Genomic DNA, 14,522 nt, shown 5'->3' with positions numbered 1-14,522 from the left:
TTTGGACAGGTCCAAAGCTGCTCCATGAATTGAAGGGTGAGTGGATATCCTGTCTCAAAGTCTCTCCAACACTGGATAAAACAGGCTGGCTAGAGGGGTCCATGACAGATGTGAGTGGAGGTGTTCACAAGTTACCTTCTGTGCTTGTACAATCTGTCTGCACAAATAGTTGAGTTGCACACTCATGCAATTACTCGCATGTAACATCCAACAAGTCTGTGCAGTTCATGTACCCTTGTTCACAATAGCTGAGCTGTACAGATCAACAAGTGCACACTCTTTCACACAAACACTTGTACAGTGGTACCTCGGGTTACATATGCTTCAGGTTACATACGCTTCAGGTTACAGACTCCGCTAACCCAGAAATAGTACCTCGGGTTAAGAACTTTGCTTCAGGATGAGAACAGAAATCATGTGGCGGCGGCAGCAGGAGGCCCCATTAGCTAAAGTGGTGCTTCAGGTTAAGAACAGTTTCAGGTTAAGAACGGACCTCTGGAACGAATTAAGTACTTAACCCGAGGTACCATGGCACACATGTACAGGCAGCTTGCACTTCTGCCTGGGGTCATGTGTGAGCAAGCCTGACGTTGAGTAGAAATGACAGCATTTCCACATGGTATCAAGCAGGGAGAAAGGCAATAGACATGTTTGTTTCCTGGACAGGATTGCACAAGTTGCTGCCAGCCCATGAGCCTTTTTTTCGACAGCGCTGCTACTGATTCCAAAACCAGGATCTTCAAAGCAGTATTTGTATGTGCCATCTGGAGAGCACAGCAAAGAATTCACTCTGCTGTTCTTGATTTCCAGAATTGCACAAACAATCGTCGTTGCAACATGGCACGCAGCACCTGCTGGTGCCAGAGGTTTTTGTTTGTTCTCCACGGCGGTGTAATTATCTAACTTCATTTGTCGCAGATTGCTTCAGCGTGTGTGAATAATGGAGCAGCGATGGTAAAAAACGATTAGCATTCTGGTTAGAAAGGATGTGCAATGATGAGCAGTTTTGCTTATCTGCAGCAAGGGCAAAGCAAAACCTTTTGGCACAGCAAAGGAACCAACGACCCGTCCTCAAAACCAGATGAGGAGTGCGCTGCCAACAATTGAGCAAGCAATCCTTTCTTCCTCGTTGAGTTCCATGTCGAGGAAAGCTCAGGCAATGCATTTTTCAGTGGTAGGCTCATTGTTTGAGCCATTTAGCCCTCCCCCTTTCTGCGTTGTGATGATGAGACAGAGCACTTTTTATGCTGATACTTAAGCACGAAGAGGAAAAACCCTGGGGTTTTCCCATCTGGAAATCCCTCCCTCCCTTGGCATCAGTTTCAAGGGCTGTGCACCTGTTACTTGCCGCTCTTCATCACTAGATGTCACTCCTGCTTATGCTAAAACCACACACACAAATCACAGCAGATAACTTCCCCAGTGGTGAGGATAAGGATAATGGCAGAGGCAATATTATGCTGGTACAGTGGTACCTCAGGTTACATACACTTCAGGTTACATGCGCTTCAGGTTACAGACTCCGCTAACCCAGAAATAGTACCATGGGTTAAGAACTTTGCTTCAGGATGAGAACAGAAATCGTGCAGTGGCGGCGCAGCGGGAGGCCCCATTAGCTAAAGTGGTGCTTCAGGTTAAGAACAGTTTCAGGTTCAGGTTCACAACCTGACTGGAAGAGTCTGCGACCAGAAGGAGGAGGACTACCAGGAAGAATGGATGAAATTTAAAGACTATTTAGTTAAACACGTTAAATTAACTTAATTGGAAAGCTTGCAATTACCAGATAGGCTTAGGATTTAAATATGTAATGTGATGAACATTAAATGTGATGTTTAAAGTTGAATGGTTAAGAAAGAAAGATGTTAATTAAGTTAAATTTTTAAGAATTTAGGTTTTGGAAAACCGTTAAAATGATATACACTGAAATTGAACCAGGGGGATACGAGGAAGTCACTTAACAATGAAGATCGGGTTAATTACGGAGGAGATGTCAGTCTGTCTGTCTGTTTATTTGTTTGTTTGTTTTAAAAATTTCTTTTTTCTGGAAAATTAATTAAAAAAATTAATAAAAGAGCCAGCTTGCCTGGCAAAGGACTCCCCCCTCTAAAAAAAAAGAGAACAATTTCAGGTTAAAAATGGACCTCCAGAATGAATTAAGTACTTAACCTGAGGTACCACTGTACTGGGGATGATTGCATAGCATTTATACAAACCACCCCCAACCTGGTGCTCTCCTGATGTGAGACTCCCTTTCTCTGTTTAGGTCAGCCATGCCCAACTTGAGCAGTCCTGATGCTGTGGACTCCAACTCCCACCACCCTCAGTCAGCCCTAAACCAGGTTGGTTTAGGTGAATCTGTGACCATTGTTGCTGTGGAAGGGGATATATAGAAGGGGGCTTGTGTCATGCAAATGGGAAATCTGGTCAGTGTGGATTTTGCATTAATGCCACAATTTTGCTTTCATAATACAGGTACTCTTCTGCTGATCATCGCAAGCCTCTTGTTTAAAACATCCTAGGGACACTAGGACCTGGGAGACCAGGTTTTAACTCATCTATGAAACTCATAGCTCTTCAGACCTTCAGCATGCACCTGATAAGCGTACAATTATTTGTCGGTTTCGCAAGAGGAGGGCTTTCATGGCTGCTGCTTCCCCTCTAAGCACATGAGACTCTGATCTTTTTGTTGTTCTTTCCATGGGTGCATTCCCAGGCTACCTGTCACAATTCTGTTTTGCAAAGGATATGTCTGCTACCAACATCGAACTAGGGAATGAACACGCCATCTACATTTCCTTACAAGAGAAGATCAATTATGAATAATAGAAATACATGGTTAAATGTTGTATCGTGCCCAGGGGAGCCATGACTGGCAGCTTAAAAGGGCTGAGTTTTTAAAGAGGTTTCTTTTCACAGCAAATAGTTCATCTGGCAAGGAGACAAGCAGTAGATAAATCAAAAATGGGTGGAGAATGGCAGGCCTGGGTGGGTCTCCCCTCAGTTCCTTCAATTGATTAACAACGGGCCCAGGACAGAACTCTGTGACACCACACATCACTTTTTCCCAGGGTGATGAGGAACCATTAGTGAGCACTTGTTGGGTTCAGTCAGTCAACCAGCTTGAACCAGAAACCTTTTTGCAGTAAGGGAAGTGACAGAACAATGCACACACCACACATATCGCTTGCTCGATGCAATATCATATAACCTCCCTGCAAGCAAATAAGCCCTTGAACCTGCCCACCGACTTTGTGCAAACAAATGAGGCTGCATGCTCAATAAACGTGTCATCTGGCGGTGACCAGCACCCCCACAACTGAACTCCTTGACCCATTGGCATAATAACACACCCTACGAAAAAAATAATAATTCCTGCCTCTGCTTAACAAACTACTGGAAGCTCAAGTAGTGGCCACCAGGGGGCGAGCTTTTTCTGTGAGGACAAATTCCACCTTCTTGAACTTATCCATGGGCCATCTCTGACAGTATTCCTCCGTATCCTTAGAACATATTTATTTAACCAGACATTTGAAAATACCGTATATAATTCCAGTTTTAGGGTGCTTCCAGGAGATGCATTCATCCTGGTTTGTTTTGGGGAAAATTGGATGACCACCTGATGGATTATGTTGTGCAACCTGAATTTGCTGGTATGTGACTGGATTCCACTTGAAGATAGCAGCAGCCTTTGCTATTTCTGCCCAGTGCAGCGGAATATTATCCTGTTGTGCTTTTAATATGAATGTTGCCTCAATACTTTGAAATGCAGGGATAGGGGGAGAAATCTGATTCAATTAAGTTGAACCCTCCCAATTCACGCTTTCCAAAGCAATATGAGAACCCCAAAATTAACCAAGGTTTTACAAAAATTCATATATTAGGGGAAAGCATGACTAAAAATGAAAATACCATACAGAGATGCATCACATTAAAGTAAATTACTTGCAAAAATGTGTGCATTTGTTAAAACAGCATACAAGAATGTATTTATGGGGGGAGGGAGCCATTCCAGAGTGAACGGTATTCAACCAAGTTTTACTTAGAGTAGACCTATTGAAATTAATGGACCTTGCATGGTCATGTTTATTAATTTCATTGTGTCTACTCTAAGTAAACCTATTGCCACCTAAATTCAGTTCCCCACCCCTGTAGTAAAAGACTTTAATCCTAATACTATGCAAGACACTCTGCTTTGCCAATAGATGATTGACTCACACCTGAAATAGTGACAGCCTGGAAGCGCCCTCTGCTGACAGCTGGATCTTAACAGGGAAGTGAAAATTCCCCATGTTTAATGTGGGGAAGACCAGCACATGCAGAAATGTATCAAAGCGCCGCAAGACCTGCTTTCATATGTTTGAGCAACTACATTTTAAGAGTGATCCTTCTGCTCCACAATAAAGGCAAGAAAACGCTTACAGGGCCAACGACCCTCATTTTTTGAAACCGCATTTGCATCTTGTCCTTTCCTCTGAGGACCTGAGGACGACATGCCAGGGGTTTATTCTACTTTCTTCTCATAACAACCCTGCGAGGTAGGGCAAGGCGGAAGAGAGTGTGTTCCCTCACTGCTTGTGGGTCTGGACCTCATTTTCGCACTCTAGAATGCACCATTTTCAATAGACATGCACACATACAGGGAGCAGGTGGCACTGTGGTCTAAACCACTGAGCCTCTTGGGCTTGTTGATTGGAAGGTCGGCGGTTCGAATCTGCTTGATAGTGGTGAGCTCCCGTTCCTCTATTCCAGCTTCAGCCAACCTAGTGTGTTCCAAAGCGCACCAGTGCAAGTAGATAAATAGGTACTGCTGCGGCGGAAAGGTAAATGGCATTTCTTTGCACTCTGGCACTCGTCACAGTGTCCCGTTGCACCAGAAGCGGTTTAGTCACGACCCAGAAAACTGTGGACAAACACTGGCTCCCTTGGCCTGAAGCAAGATGAGTGCCACATCCCATAGTCGCCTTTGACTGGACTTAACCGTCCAGGAGTCCTTTACCTTTTGCACACATACAGAGGCAGGCTGTCAGTAGCCTCCAAGCATGCATACACAGCAAATGCAGCAATTCCCCTGTCCCGGATCATCGTAATCTGCCTGCCTACACGAACGTGCTCATGCTCTCGTGCTCACTCTCGTTCTGCCTGCCTCCTCCATCTCTCCCGCCTCCTCATGAACTGACATTATGTTAGAGATAATCCGCCCCCTTGTTTTAATGCAAGGTGGAGGAGATTTTGCTTCCTGCCTGTTTGTCAGAATGGTTGGAACTCAACAAAGCTAAGAGAAACCTGCTCCTAAATCCCAGACCCTCTTCTTTTTGTCACGTTGATTGTCCCACCTGCAACTAGGATTTAATTCTGCAACTAATTGTCGGCTGGGGATTAGCTATGCACATGGATATGTTTGGTAGGAATGTTTGAGGCTGAGGTTTCTTTGTGGGAAATTCCTAGGGATATGTTTGGGGGTTTTTTTTACTGGGGCAAGGTGTGTGTGGCTGCAGCTTGTGCCTCAGTTATTTCATTTAGTATCTAATGATATACGGTTCACATAAATGATGATAGTTCCTATGAATGACGATGGTCCATATAAATGTAAAGATAAAGGTAAAGGGACCCCTGACCATTAGGTCCAGTCGTGGCCGACTATGGGGTTGTGCCGCTCATCTCGCTTTATTGGCCGAGGGAGCCGGCGTACAGCTTCCGGGTCATGTGACCAGCATGACTAAGCCGCTTCTGGCGAACCAGAGCAGCGCATGGAAATGCCGTTTACCTTCCCGCCAGAGCGGTACCTATTTATTTACTTGCACTTTGAGGTGCTTTCGAACTGCTAGGTTGGCAGGAGCAGGGACCGAGCAATGGGAGCTCACCCTGTTGCTGGGGTTCAAACTGCCGACCTTCTGATCGGCAAGTCCTAGGCTCTGTGGTTTAACCCACAGCGCCACCCGTGTCCCTTTTTCCATGTAAATGATGCTGAGAGACTGAGAGGAGATATGATAGCTGTCTTCAAATATCTGAAGAGCTGCCACTGGGAAGCTAGTGCAAGATTGTTCTCTCCTGTTCTGGAGGGTAGGACCTGCACCAAATGGATTCAAGCACTAAATGGATTCAATGTTTAGGGGTACTCTTTATTTTCCTACTCATATTGAAATACTGCCCCTCAACAAGGCCAAACTTAGATTCACAAAATGTTTAGGGGTATACGTCCCCCCAGAAAAAAAGTGCTGGATTCAAGTTACAAGAAAGATTCTGACCATACATCAGGAAGAACTTTCTGACAGTGAGAGCTGTTTGACAGACTCCCTGGGGAGATGGTGGACTTGCTTTCCTTGGAGGTTTCTAAACAGTGCTTGGGTGGCCACTTGCCTTGAATGCTTTAGCTGAGAATCAAAGACTCATAGAATCATAGAGCTAGAAAGGACTTTGAGGGTCATCTAGTCCAGCCCCTTGCAATGCAGGAATCCCAATGCCTGATTCCCCATCCAGTATGAAAGCATACTGGACCTTGCTTAGCTTTCCAATTGTGCTAGCAGTTTTATTGCTACACCACTAGGATTCGATTCCTGCATTGAAGGACGATTGGACAAGATGACCCACAAAGTCCCTTCCAACTCTATGATTCATCTCACCGTGCTACAATTTAAAGGGCCACACAACCCACACTAACAATGGATTCCTACTCCCCTCACAGAGCTACAGTTCCTGGAGGGTTTTAACAATCATTCCCTCTTTGCAGGGAACTCTGGGAACTGTAGTTCTGTGAAGGGAACAGGGACCTCCTCACAACTCTCTGCACCCTTAACAAACTACAGTTCCCAGGATTATTTGGGGGGAAAGTATGACTGTTAACATGGTATAAACGCATGGTATGAATGCGGCCTCAGGTTGCTTCCTTTATAAAAAAAAATTGCAGAAACCATCTATCATTTCCAATAAGTGGATAACAAACCAAATGACGGTATATTGAAATATACTCAGGGCAGAGATGTTCCGCATGTTCTCTCCTAGGAGAAGGGGAGCCGATGAAAGAGTACACCTAACAGAACGACAGAAGATCAAAAGATACCCCAGGAAAAACAGAGCGCTTGGATTTCAACTACTGCACACTGAGCTACATAGCACCATCACCTAGGGATTATTGCTATAATGATATTCTCTGAAAGGTCATAGCTTGCCATCAAACCTCTCCAGCTCAGAAAGGCATTTGTAAACAGCACCCTTTCATCTTTTGCTGAGGCTGCTGGCTGCATCTCGGAGCTTTCCAAAACTTGGTTGTTTGTGTACCTTTGGATGTTGATTTTCCCTTCCCTTTATTTCTCTTTCCTCCCTGCCCCCCTTTCCTTTTACAATTTCATGACTATACAGCAAAGAGCAGAATGAGCAAAGATGATTCCTCAGAGATATATATATATCTTCCTCAGACATTATATATATATAATGTCAAGGCTGCTGATTAGGTGCTTGTTGCATTCATGCAGTACAGATGGAACCCACAAACCATGTGGGAATTGTGCTAATCCTCACACTAATTCCCCACCGGTTCTTATATCAAGCCACGCACATAATCTAGGTAAAGCAAAGCACCATATAATCTTAATAATATAAAAGGAACCCTGCAGGATCAAGCCACAGTGGCCAGCCGGATGCCCACATGCAGGACATGAGCACAACAGTCCTTAGAAAAACCAATCAAAATTTAACAGGGAATAGAGTGGTAGCAGTAGAAAAGCAATTAATAAATATGCTGGTGCCAAAGGCTGTAAATAGACCGGACCCAACATATTGGAGCAAAAAGTCGAGCAGGTGTGCTGTGTTTGTATACGCATGGACACTAATGAAGCAAACAATTCAGCAATTACAGGAGGTGGATAACAAACCAAAGGATGACACAGTTAGAAGGGGCAGGGGTGTTTTGCATACTCTCTCCTAGAAGGAGGGGGGTTGATGAAAGGGAACACAATAATAATAATAATAATAATAATAATAATAATAATAATAATAATAATTTATTTATACCCCACCCTCCCCAGCAAGAGCCGGGTTCAGGGCTGCTAACACCAGTAAAATTACAATAAAAACATAGTAGGGGAAAAAACCCCTAAAATACAGGTTAAAATACAATTTAAAATTCAGCCTCATTTTAGTAGTAGCCCATAGATCAACAGCATTACAGAAGGCCAAAGGGTTCCTCAGGCAGAACAGTGTACATGCATGGTCACTATGAACATCTCTGCCCAGGAATGCTACAGATAGCTGCATTAAAGAGAGTGCAGGATTGCTCCCCTTTGAATCCACTGCAGTCTGTTTGAGGTGCCACCTCAGAAAACTCAGTCTGTCTTCAGCCAGCCCCTGCCAGCCAGCCTTCTTGATGTCATGGACTGACTGGAAGCAGAGGAGTGGGGGTGAGGCCCCTGCTGGCGGACCCCCAAGTGAACCCCCAGGTCAGAGGGAGAAGAGGGAGCAGACTGGGAGGAGGAGGAGGTGTCAGGAGCTGGAGAGGTAACAGGCTTTAGTGAGCAGCAAGAGGCTATGATAGAAGGCAGTCCAGACTCAGAGGCAGGAGAGGAGGGAGACCAGGAGACAGAGGAAGAAATCCAACTGCAACCAGCTCCCGTCCCACCCTGGTCTCCCAGAGACAAGGTCACAGAGCCTTAGGCTGCTGGGGAAGGAATCGGGGAGAGGAGCCTGAGAGACTGGTGGGAAGACAGGGACCTTCAGTTCCCACAACTGCCTCATAGGGGCAACTTCTACCAGGATGAGGCCTGTCTAGGCCTAAGCTATTTTGTTTCTTTGAATGCAGAGTTATCTTTGCTGCCACCTTGTGAGTTATTACTGACCTGGACCTGGCACCTGCCTCTGGATTCCATCCAGTCCAGAGAGTGGTTCTGGCTGTCAGCATCCTCTTCCTTAGGCTCAGTGTTGTCATTATAGAACCCGGTAGGGAGGAGAACGGGGGGGGGGGGGGACTAGAATTGGCTGGCTTTGCCTGTCATTGGCTCTGGCTCCACCTACTGTTGGCCTCTCTGCCTTCTGCCCCACCAGTCTCAATGGGCACCAGCCACCAATGATCCACCGCATTGATGGTCCCTTACCTTTTTCACCCTGATCTGGCCACAGTGATCCATGCGATGGTCACCTGCAGGCTTGATTATTGTAACTCGCTCTACGCGGGGCTGCCCTTGAAGCTGACCCAGAAACTCCAGCGGATACAGAATGCTGCAGTGAGGCTCCTTACGGAGTCCTTGCCGCGGGATCACATTCATCCAGTGCTTTACCAACTGCACTGGCTCCTGGTGGTGTGCAGGGTCAGGTTTAAGGTGCTGGTTTTGACCTTTAAAGCCCTATGCGGCCTAGGACCCACGTACCTACGGGACCGCCTCTCCTGGTATGCCCCGCAGAGGACCTTAAGGTCCACAAATGACAACACCTTGGAGGTCCCATCGCAAGGTGGTTAGATTGGTCTCAACTAGGGCCAGGCCTGTTCAGTACTGGCTCTGACTTGGTGGAACGCTCTGTCACAAGAGACTAGGGCCCTGTGGGACTTGACATCTTTCCGCAGGGGCTGAAAGACAGAGCTGTTCCGCCTGGCCTTCGGTTTGGACTCAGTCTGAGCCTTATGTTTCCCTCCCCTTACGGTTTTGATCTATGGGCTACTTTTAAAATGAGGCTGCATTTTAAATTGCATTTTAACCTGTATTTTAAATTGGGATCCCCCCCATTATGTTTCTATTGTAATTTTACTGGTGTTAGCTGCCCTGAGCCCGGCTCTGGCTGGGGAAGGCGGGGTATAATTATTATTATTATTATTATTATTATTATTATTATTATTATTATTAGCATCTCTCAGCGTGATGTAGTGGTTATGGGGTTGGACTGGGACCTGAGTTCAAATCCGCGTCTCACATTTCAGTTGGATGACCTTGGGCCAGTCACTGCGTTACCTCATGGGGTAGTTATGGGGATAAAAATGGGGGGCCACTGATGCCGCCTTGAGCTGCTTGGAGGAAAGGTGGAATGAAAATGGCATTTATAACAACAACAACAACAATTGATAACGATTATGAAACTGGTGGCAATTGTGGTCAGCAGTCTGGATAAAGCACACAGGACAAAGAGGAAATATTGACTGTTATAATCTCAGTAAATGTTTTCAGAGTCAAAACGTGTCGTCTCGGCATCAGAAAATCCTCTCTGGTACATCCAGGGAGGCATCCCAGGCCTGAGATGGGGATGAAGCCAGGGAACAAACGCGCCACTCCTTTCAGAGCCAGCTGGAAGTGGCGTTGATGTGAAGCTGTAAGCCCCGCTAAGAGGGAATTACAGTATTCAAGACATGTGGTCGTGAGGGCATGAGCTACGCAGAGGTCTTCCGGAGATAAATAAGGCTGCCGTGCCACTTGCACAGAAACAAGGGCTGGAAATAAATCCAGCTTCGAACGACGATGGCACAGACGTGGTGCTTTGCAGGGAAAGTTGAGCAGGCGGCCTGCAAATCCGCCTTGCCACTTCTGAGCCGCCTTCCCTTAAGCGTCAAGGGAGGGCAGGTCATTTATTATCAAGACTTCTTATGTGTCCCAGGCATTCATCTGTTCATATTAAGGCCACCTCTGCGTAGCTGTGGTCCAGCAACATGGAGGGGCTGGCACCGGTTCGAGCACCCCAGATGTAAAAGCATTTATTACAAGTTAAAGATTGGGACCTCTCTGGCATTTCATACAGCCATTTTAGTTTCCAATGCAGTCTCAGAATCTTCAACTTTTAGCTGTAAAAATGTGGACAGAGTACAACTTTTAAGCCACAGTAAGACACACACACACACAATTTCTGTGCTCCACCTTTGCTAAATGTGCCCTATTATCCAGATGTAAGAAACAGCTAAATTTGTTAACTAGCTATTATTCCGCTAATTCAGAATAACGCTGCTAAAAATGAAACATGAAATTAGCCTGCCATTTTTCTGTCGCTCATGAAAGGTATTAAAAACCTCAAGTTCTTAATTTACATTAAAATACCTTTTCTGACAAATTAATAACATTTCAGGGATTGTTAACAGCTCCTAAACAACAGCAGGTGTGTGATGTCTTCTGCACGTGCTACGTGTACAAAACTGACTTCCTATATATCAGGGTGTGTCCCGTTTCCCCAACATTGGCGAGAGGAAGTGGCCAGCAGGATGGTGCTGTCGGAAAAATCTAGAAGAGCCCTGCCTTTAGTCGGACATATTTTTGAACTTTTGTATTGTTTACTTATCTCTGTGATTCCATGGTAATTTGAAAACTGGGGGGGATCCCAATTTAAAAAATAAAAGAGCTAGGCTACACAGCAGTGTTTATCTTGTAACCACACATGGGGGATTTTGTGGGAATTTCTTTGGGTATGTAGCCAGAAGGGGGAGAATTAAACATGCCATTCACATGTCAAAGTGACACCTCTCATGGTGAGGTCAACAGTGCTGGTGTAGAGTATGGGTGGCTCCCTAGGGTGGCAAAATTCCCTGAATAAAGCTTTTTTAAAAACAAAAAAAACAAAAAAACCCTAAAATTATATAAATGTTAATTTTGACACTTGGGCATAAATCTCAGGCTGCCATTAAAATCAGAGGTAGAAAGTTGCCTTTCACTGACTTAGATTGCTGGTCTATCTTGTCATTGAATTCCACTCAGTATTGATCCAGAGTGTTCGGGACGCAGGTGGCGCTGTGGGTAAAACCTCAGCGCCTAGGACTTGCCGATCGCATGGTCGGCAGTTTGAATCCCCGCGGCGGGGTGCGCTCCCGTCGTTCGGTCCCAGCTCCTGCCCACCTAGCAGTTCGAAAGCACCCTTAAAAGTGCAAGTAGATAAATAGGTACCGCTTTATAGTGGGAAGGTAAACGGTGTTTCTGTGTGCTGCTCTGGTGCCAGTTCGCCAGAGCAGCTTCGTCATGCTGGCCACATGACCCGGAAGTGTCCTCGGACAGCGCTGGCCCCCGGCCTCTTAAGTGAGATGGGTGCACAACCCTAGAGTCTGGCAAGACTGGCCCGTACGGGCAGGGGTACCTTTACCTTTACCTTTATTGATCCAGAGTAGATTCTAGTGTATAGTTAGCAGAGTAAAAACTTAAACACATTGCAGAGTTCCCAAAAATAGACCAGAGGCAATTGTATTTCATCCAGCAGAGCATTACTGTTACTGAAGGCAAATGAGCGTAACGGTCACAAATCAAATACATTTCGGATTGGCACACTCCATAATAAATCCAGTTGCAGCAGACTTAACTTAAACTTACAAACTTATAACAAGACTAAAACTTAAAACTAAGTATACTATGTACAGAATACCACACCAGAAGGAAAAGGCATAGAAAGAGAAAGTGAAACCCAGGCTCCTTCTGGCCTTACTATTATAGTCAGCATGACCTTGACAGAAGAGATAAGAGAACTAGTTCAAGCCCATTGTACTCAGCTTATCTGAAGGAATAACCCAAATATCATGAACCTTCTGCTTGTTGCTTTCACACAGGGAAGCTTCCAGAACCCTCTGGAATTAATTAGAATAGGAAAGATCTCTACACATCAGAACAATACTTTCTGCACTAAGAACTGCAAACTGACACATCTACCTCAGCACTGTCTGTTAATTGTTAAGTTGTGGGTGAACATATCAGACGACACAGCAATTCTTCAAACAGCTCTTGTTTATTCACAGGCCAGAACAGAACTGAACTGAAGGGTTCAGCCAGCCTGCTTATATAAAGCTGCACTACAACGCAACTGTAACACTTTCTGTAACTATCCAATCACTGAACGTCACTTTCAATCCCTTATTTGCATATGTGGACCTGAGTGAAAACTATCTACAGTATCCCCCTGCTGGCCCAGGGTGAGAACTTCAGTACATAACACCAATGACTGGCAGCAGCTCTCCGGAGTTTCAGACAAGGTTCTCTCTTATCCCTCCCTGGAGATACCAGGGATTGAACCTGGAGTCTTCTGTGAGCATAGCAGATGCTCTATACTGAACTATGGCCTTTCCCCATTAGGTACCTTAGACCCCCTGTTTTATTACAGAGACATCCACTATCTCTTTCTACAAACAGCCGATTAGCTTCTAGGGCCATTTTTAGATTTAGACCAGCCTCACCTTAACAATAGCTGAGGTATCATTCAGTGCAAAATCAGCCACTTCATGTAACCACGTCAGCCAGGAACGTGTACAGGCATGTTGATGCACCGGTGTGGCCTGACAGTTAATACTGAAGCTGCAATTAGAGCAAGCAGCATCTTAGAATAGCTTTAGACTGTGGTTGCAAAGGCAGTTGCGTGCTGAGTACTTGGGGAGAACGCAATGCAGGTAAAATTAGGGAGGAAGCAGAGGTTTTTTTTGAAGATGTGGGGCAGGGTGCTATTCTTCTCCAAGCCTTCTCGAAGTACCCAGGAAAGCAGACTTTAGGCTTGTCAGATCCACTTTGTCTTCTCTGCTAGAACCACAAGAGCTATCAACCATAGCCAAATGCAAAAGACATATAATTATAACATGGGTGGTTCGTCCCATTTCACTGTGGTGCCCTGTGTGCCCCCTACAACGATGGTGTGGTTTCTGGGTTCCAGAGAGATCTCATGAGAGGTTCATGGGATCTTGTGAGAGGTCCCCAAGATCTTGCCAGAACCCAGAAGCCACAACCGCAGCTGCTTGTCCTTGCTTCACTGGCATCATTGGTGCGGGGAGCACCTGTGAGTGTTGCCCTTGGATTCCACCACCTGAGGCAGCTGCCTCAGTCCATCTCATGAAAAGGCAGGCCCTGAATTAGAGAGTAAAATGGAAGCCAGCATTTCCTTTCCACAGATTAATTCCTGCTCACCTAAGGGGTTAAGGTTAAAGATGAGAGGAAGGCAAGGGGAAAGGGTGTAAAGTCAGTTGTGCAGAACTGAACCTATTCCCACTGATAACCAAATGTGGTTGCTTCACATGGAAATCAAGTGTAAGGTCAAAGCAATACATGAAAAGTTTTCCTTAAAGGAGTCTGAAACATCTGGAATAAAGGAGCAGAAGCAAGGGAATAAGTACATAAAAAAGGTTAGAAGAGCCCTCCTGGATCGAGTCAAAGACCCACATAGCCCAGCAAATTGGTGAATGCACCATGTGACTCATGATATAAGAAGGCAGCATGTTCCACTGTGCCCTGTATTCATCACATGCAGCGCCGTTTCCATTCTGCTGCAGTTCTTCTTCCTCCGAAAACTATGTTTTTTGACTTGCTGTCCACTGTGGTGAAATTACACAACTCAGTGTAATTAATGACGTAATTCACATTGTCATTGTGGACAATCCATCCCATTCATTTCAAGTCAAAGGAAACAGAATGCGAATGCGGATGGGGGATGTAATCAGGTGTTGTGTGCAGATTGAAAATAGCAACAATGAATACTGGTTGTAGTCACTTGATTGATTTGGCCATGGGACTTGATTGTTCTGGACGTGGGACAAATAAATGAACAAGTTCCACTTGGTGCTAGGTTTGAGGGGAGCGCCAGGCATCACCACACTCAAAGCC

Source organism: Podarcis cretensis, assembly GCF_951804945.1.
Source record: "Podarcis cretensis genome assembly, chromosome: 3".
Lineage (NCBI taxonomy): Eukaryota > Metazoa > Chordata > Lepidosauria > Squamata > Lacertidae > Podarcis > Podarcis cretensis.
This window is presented reverse-complemented; position numbering follows the sequence as displayed.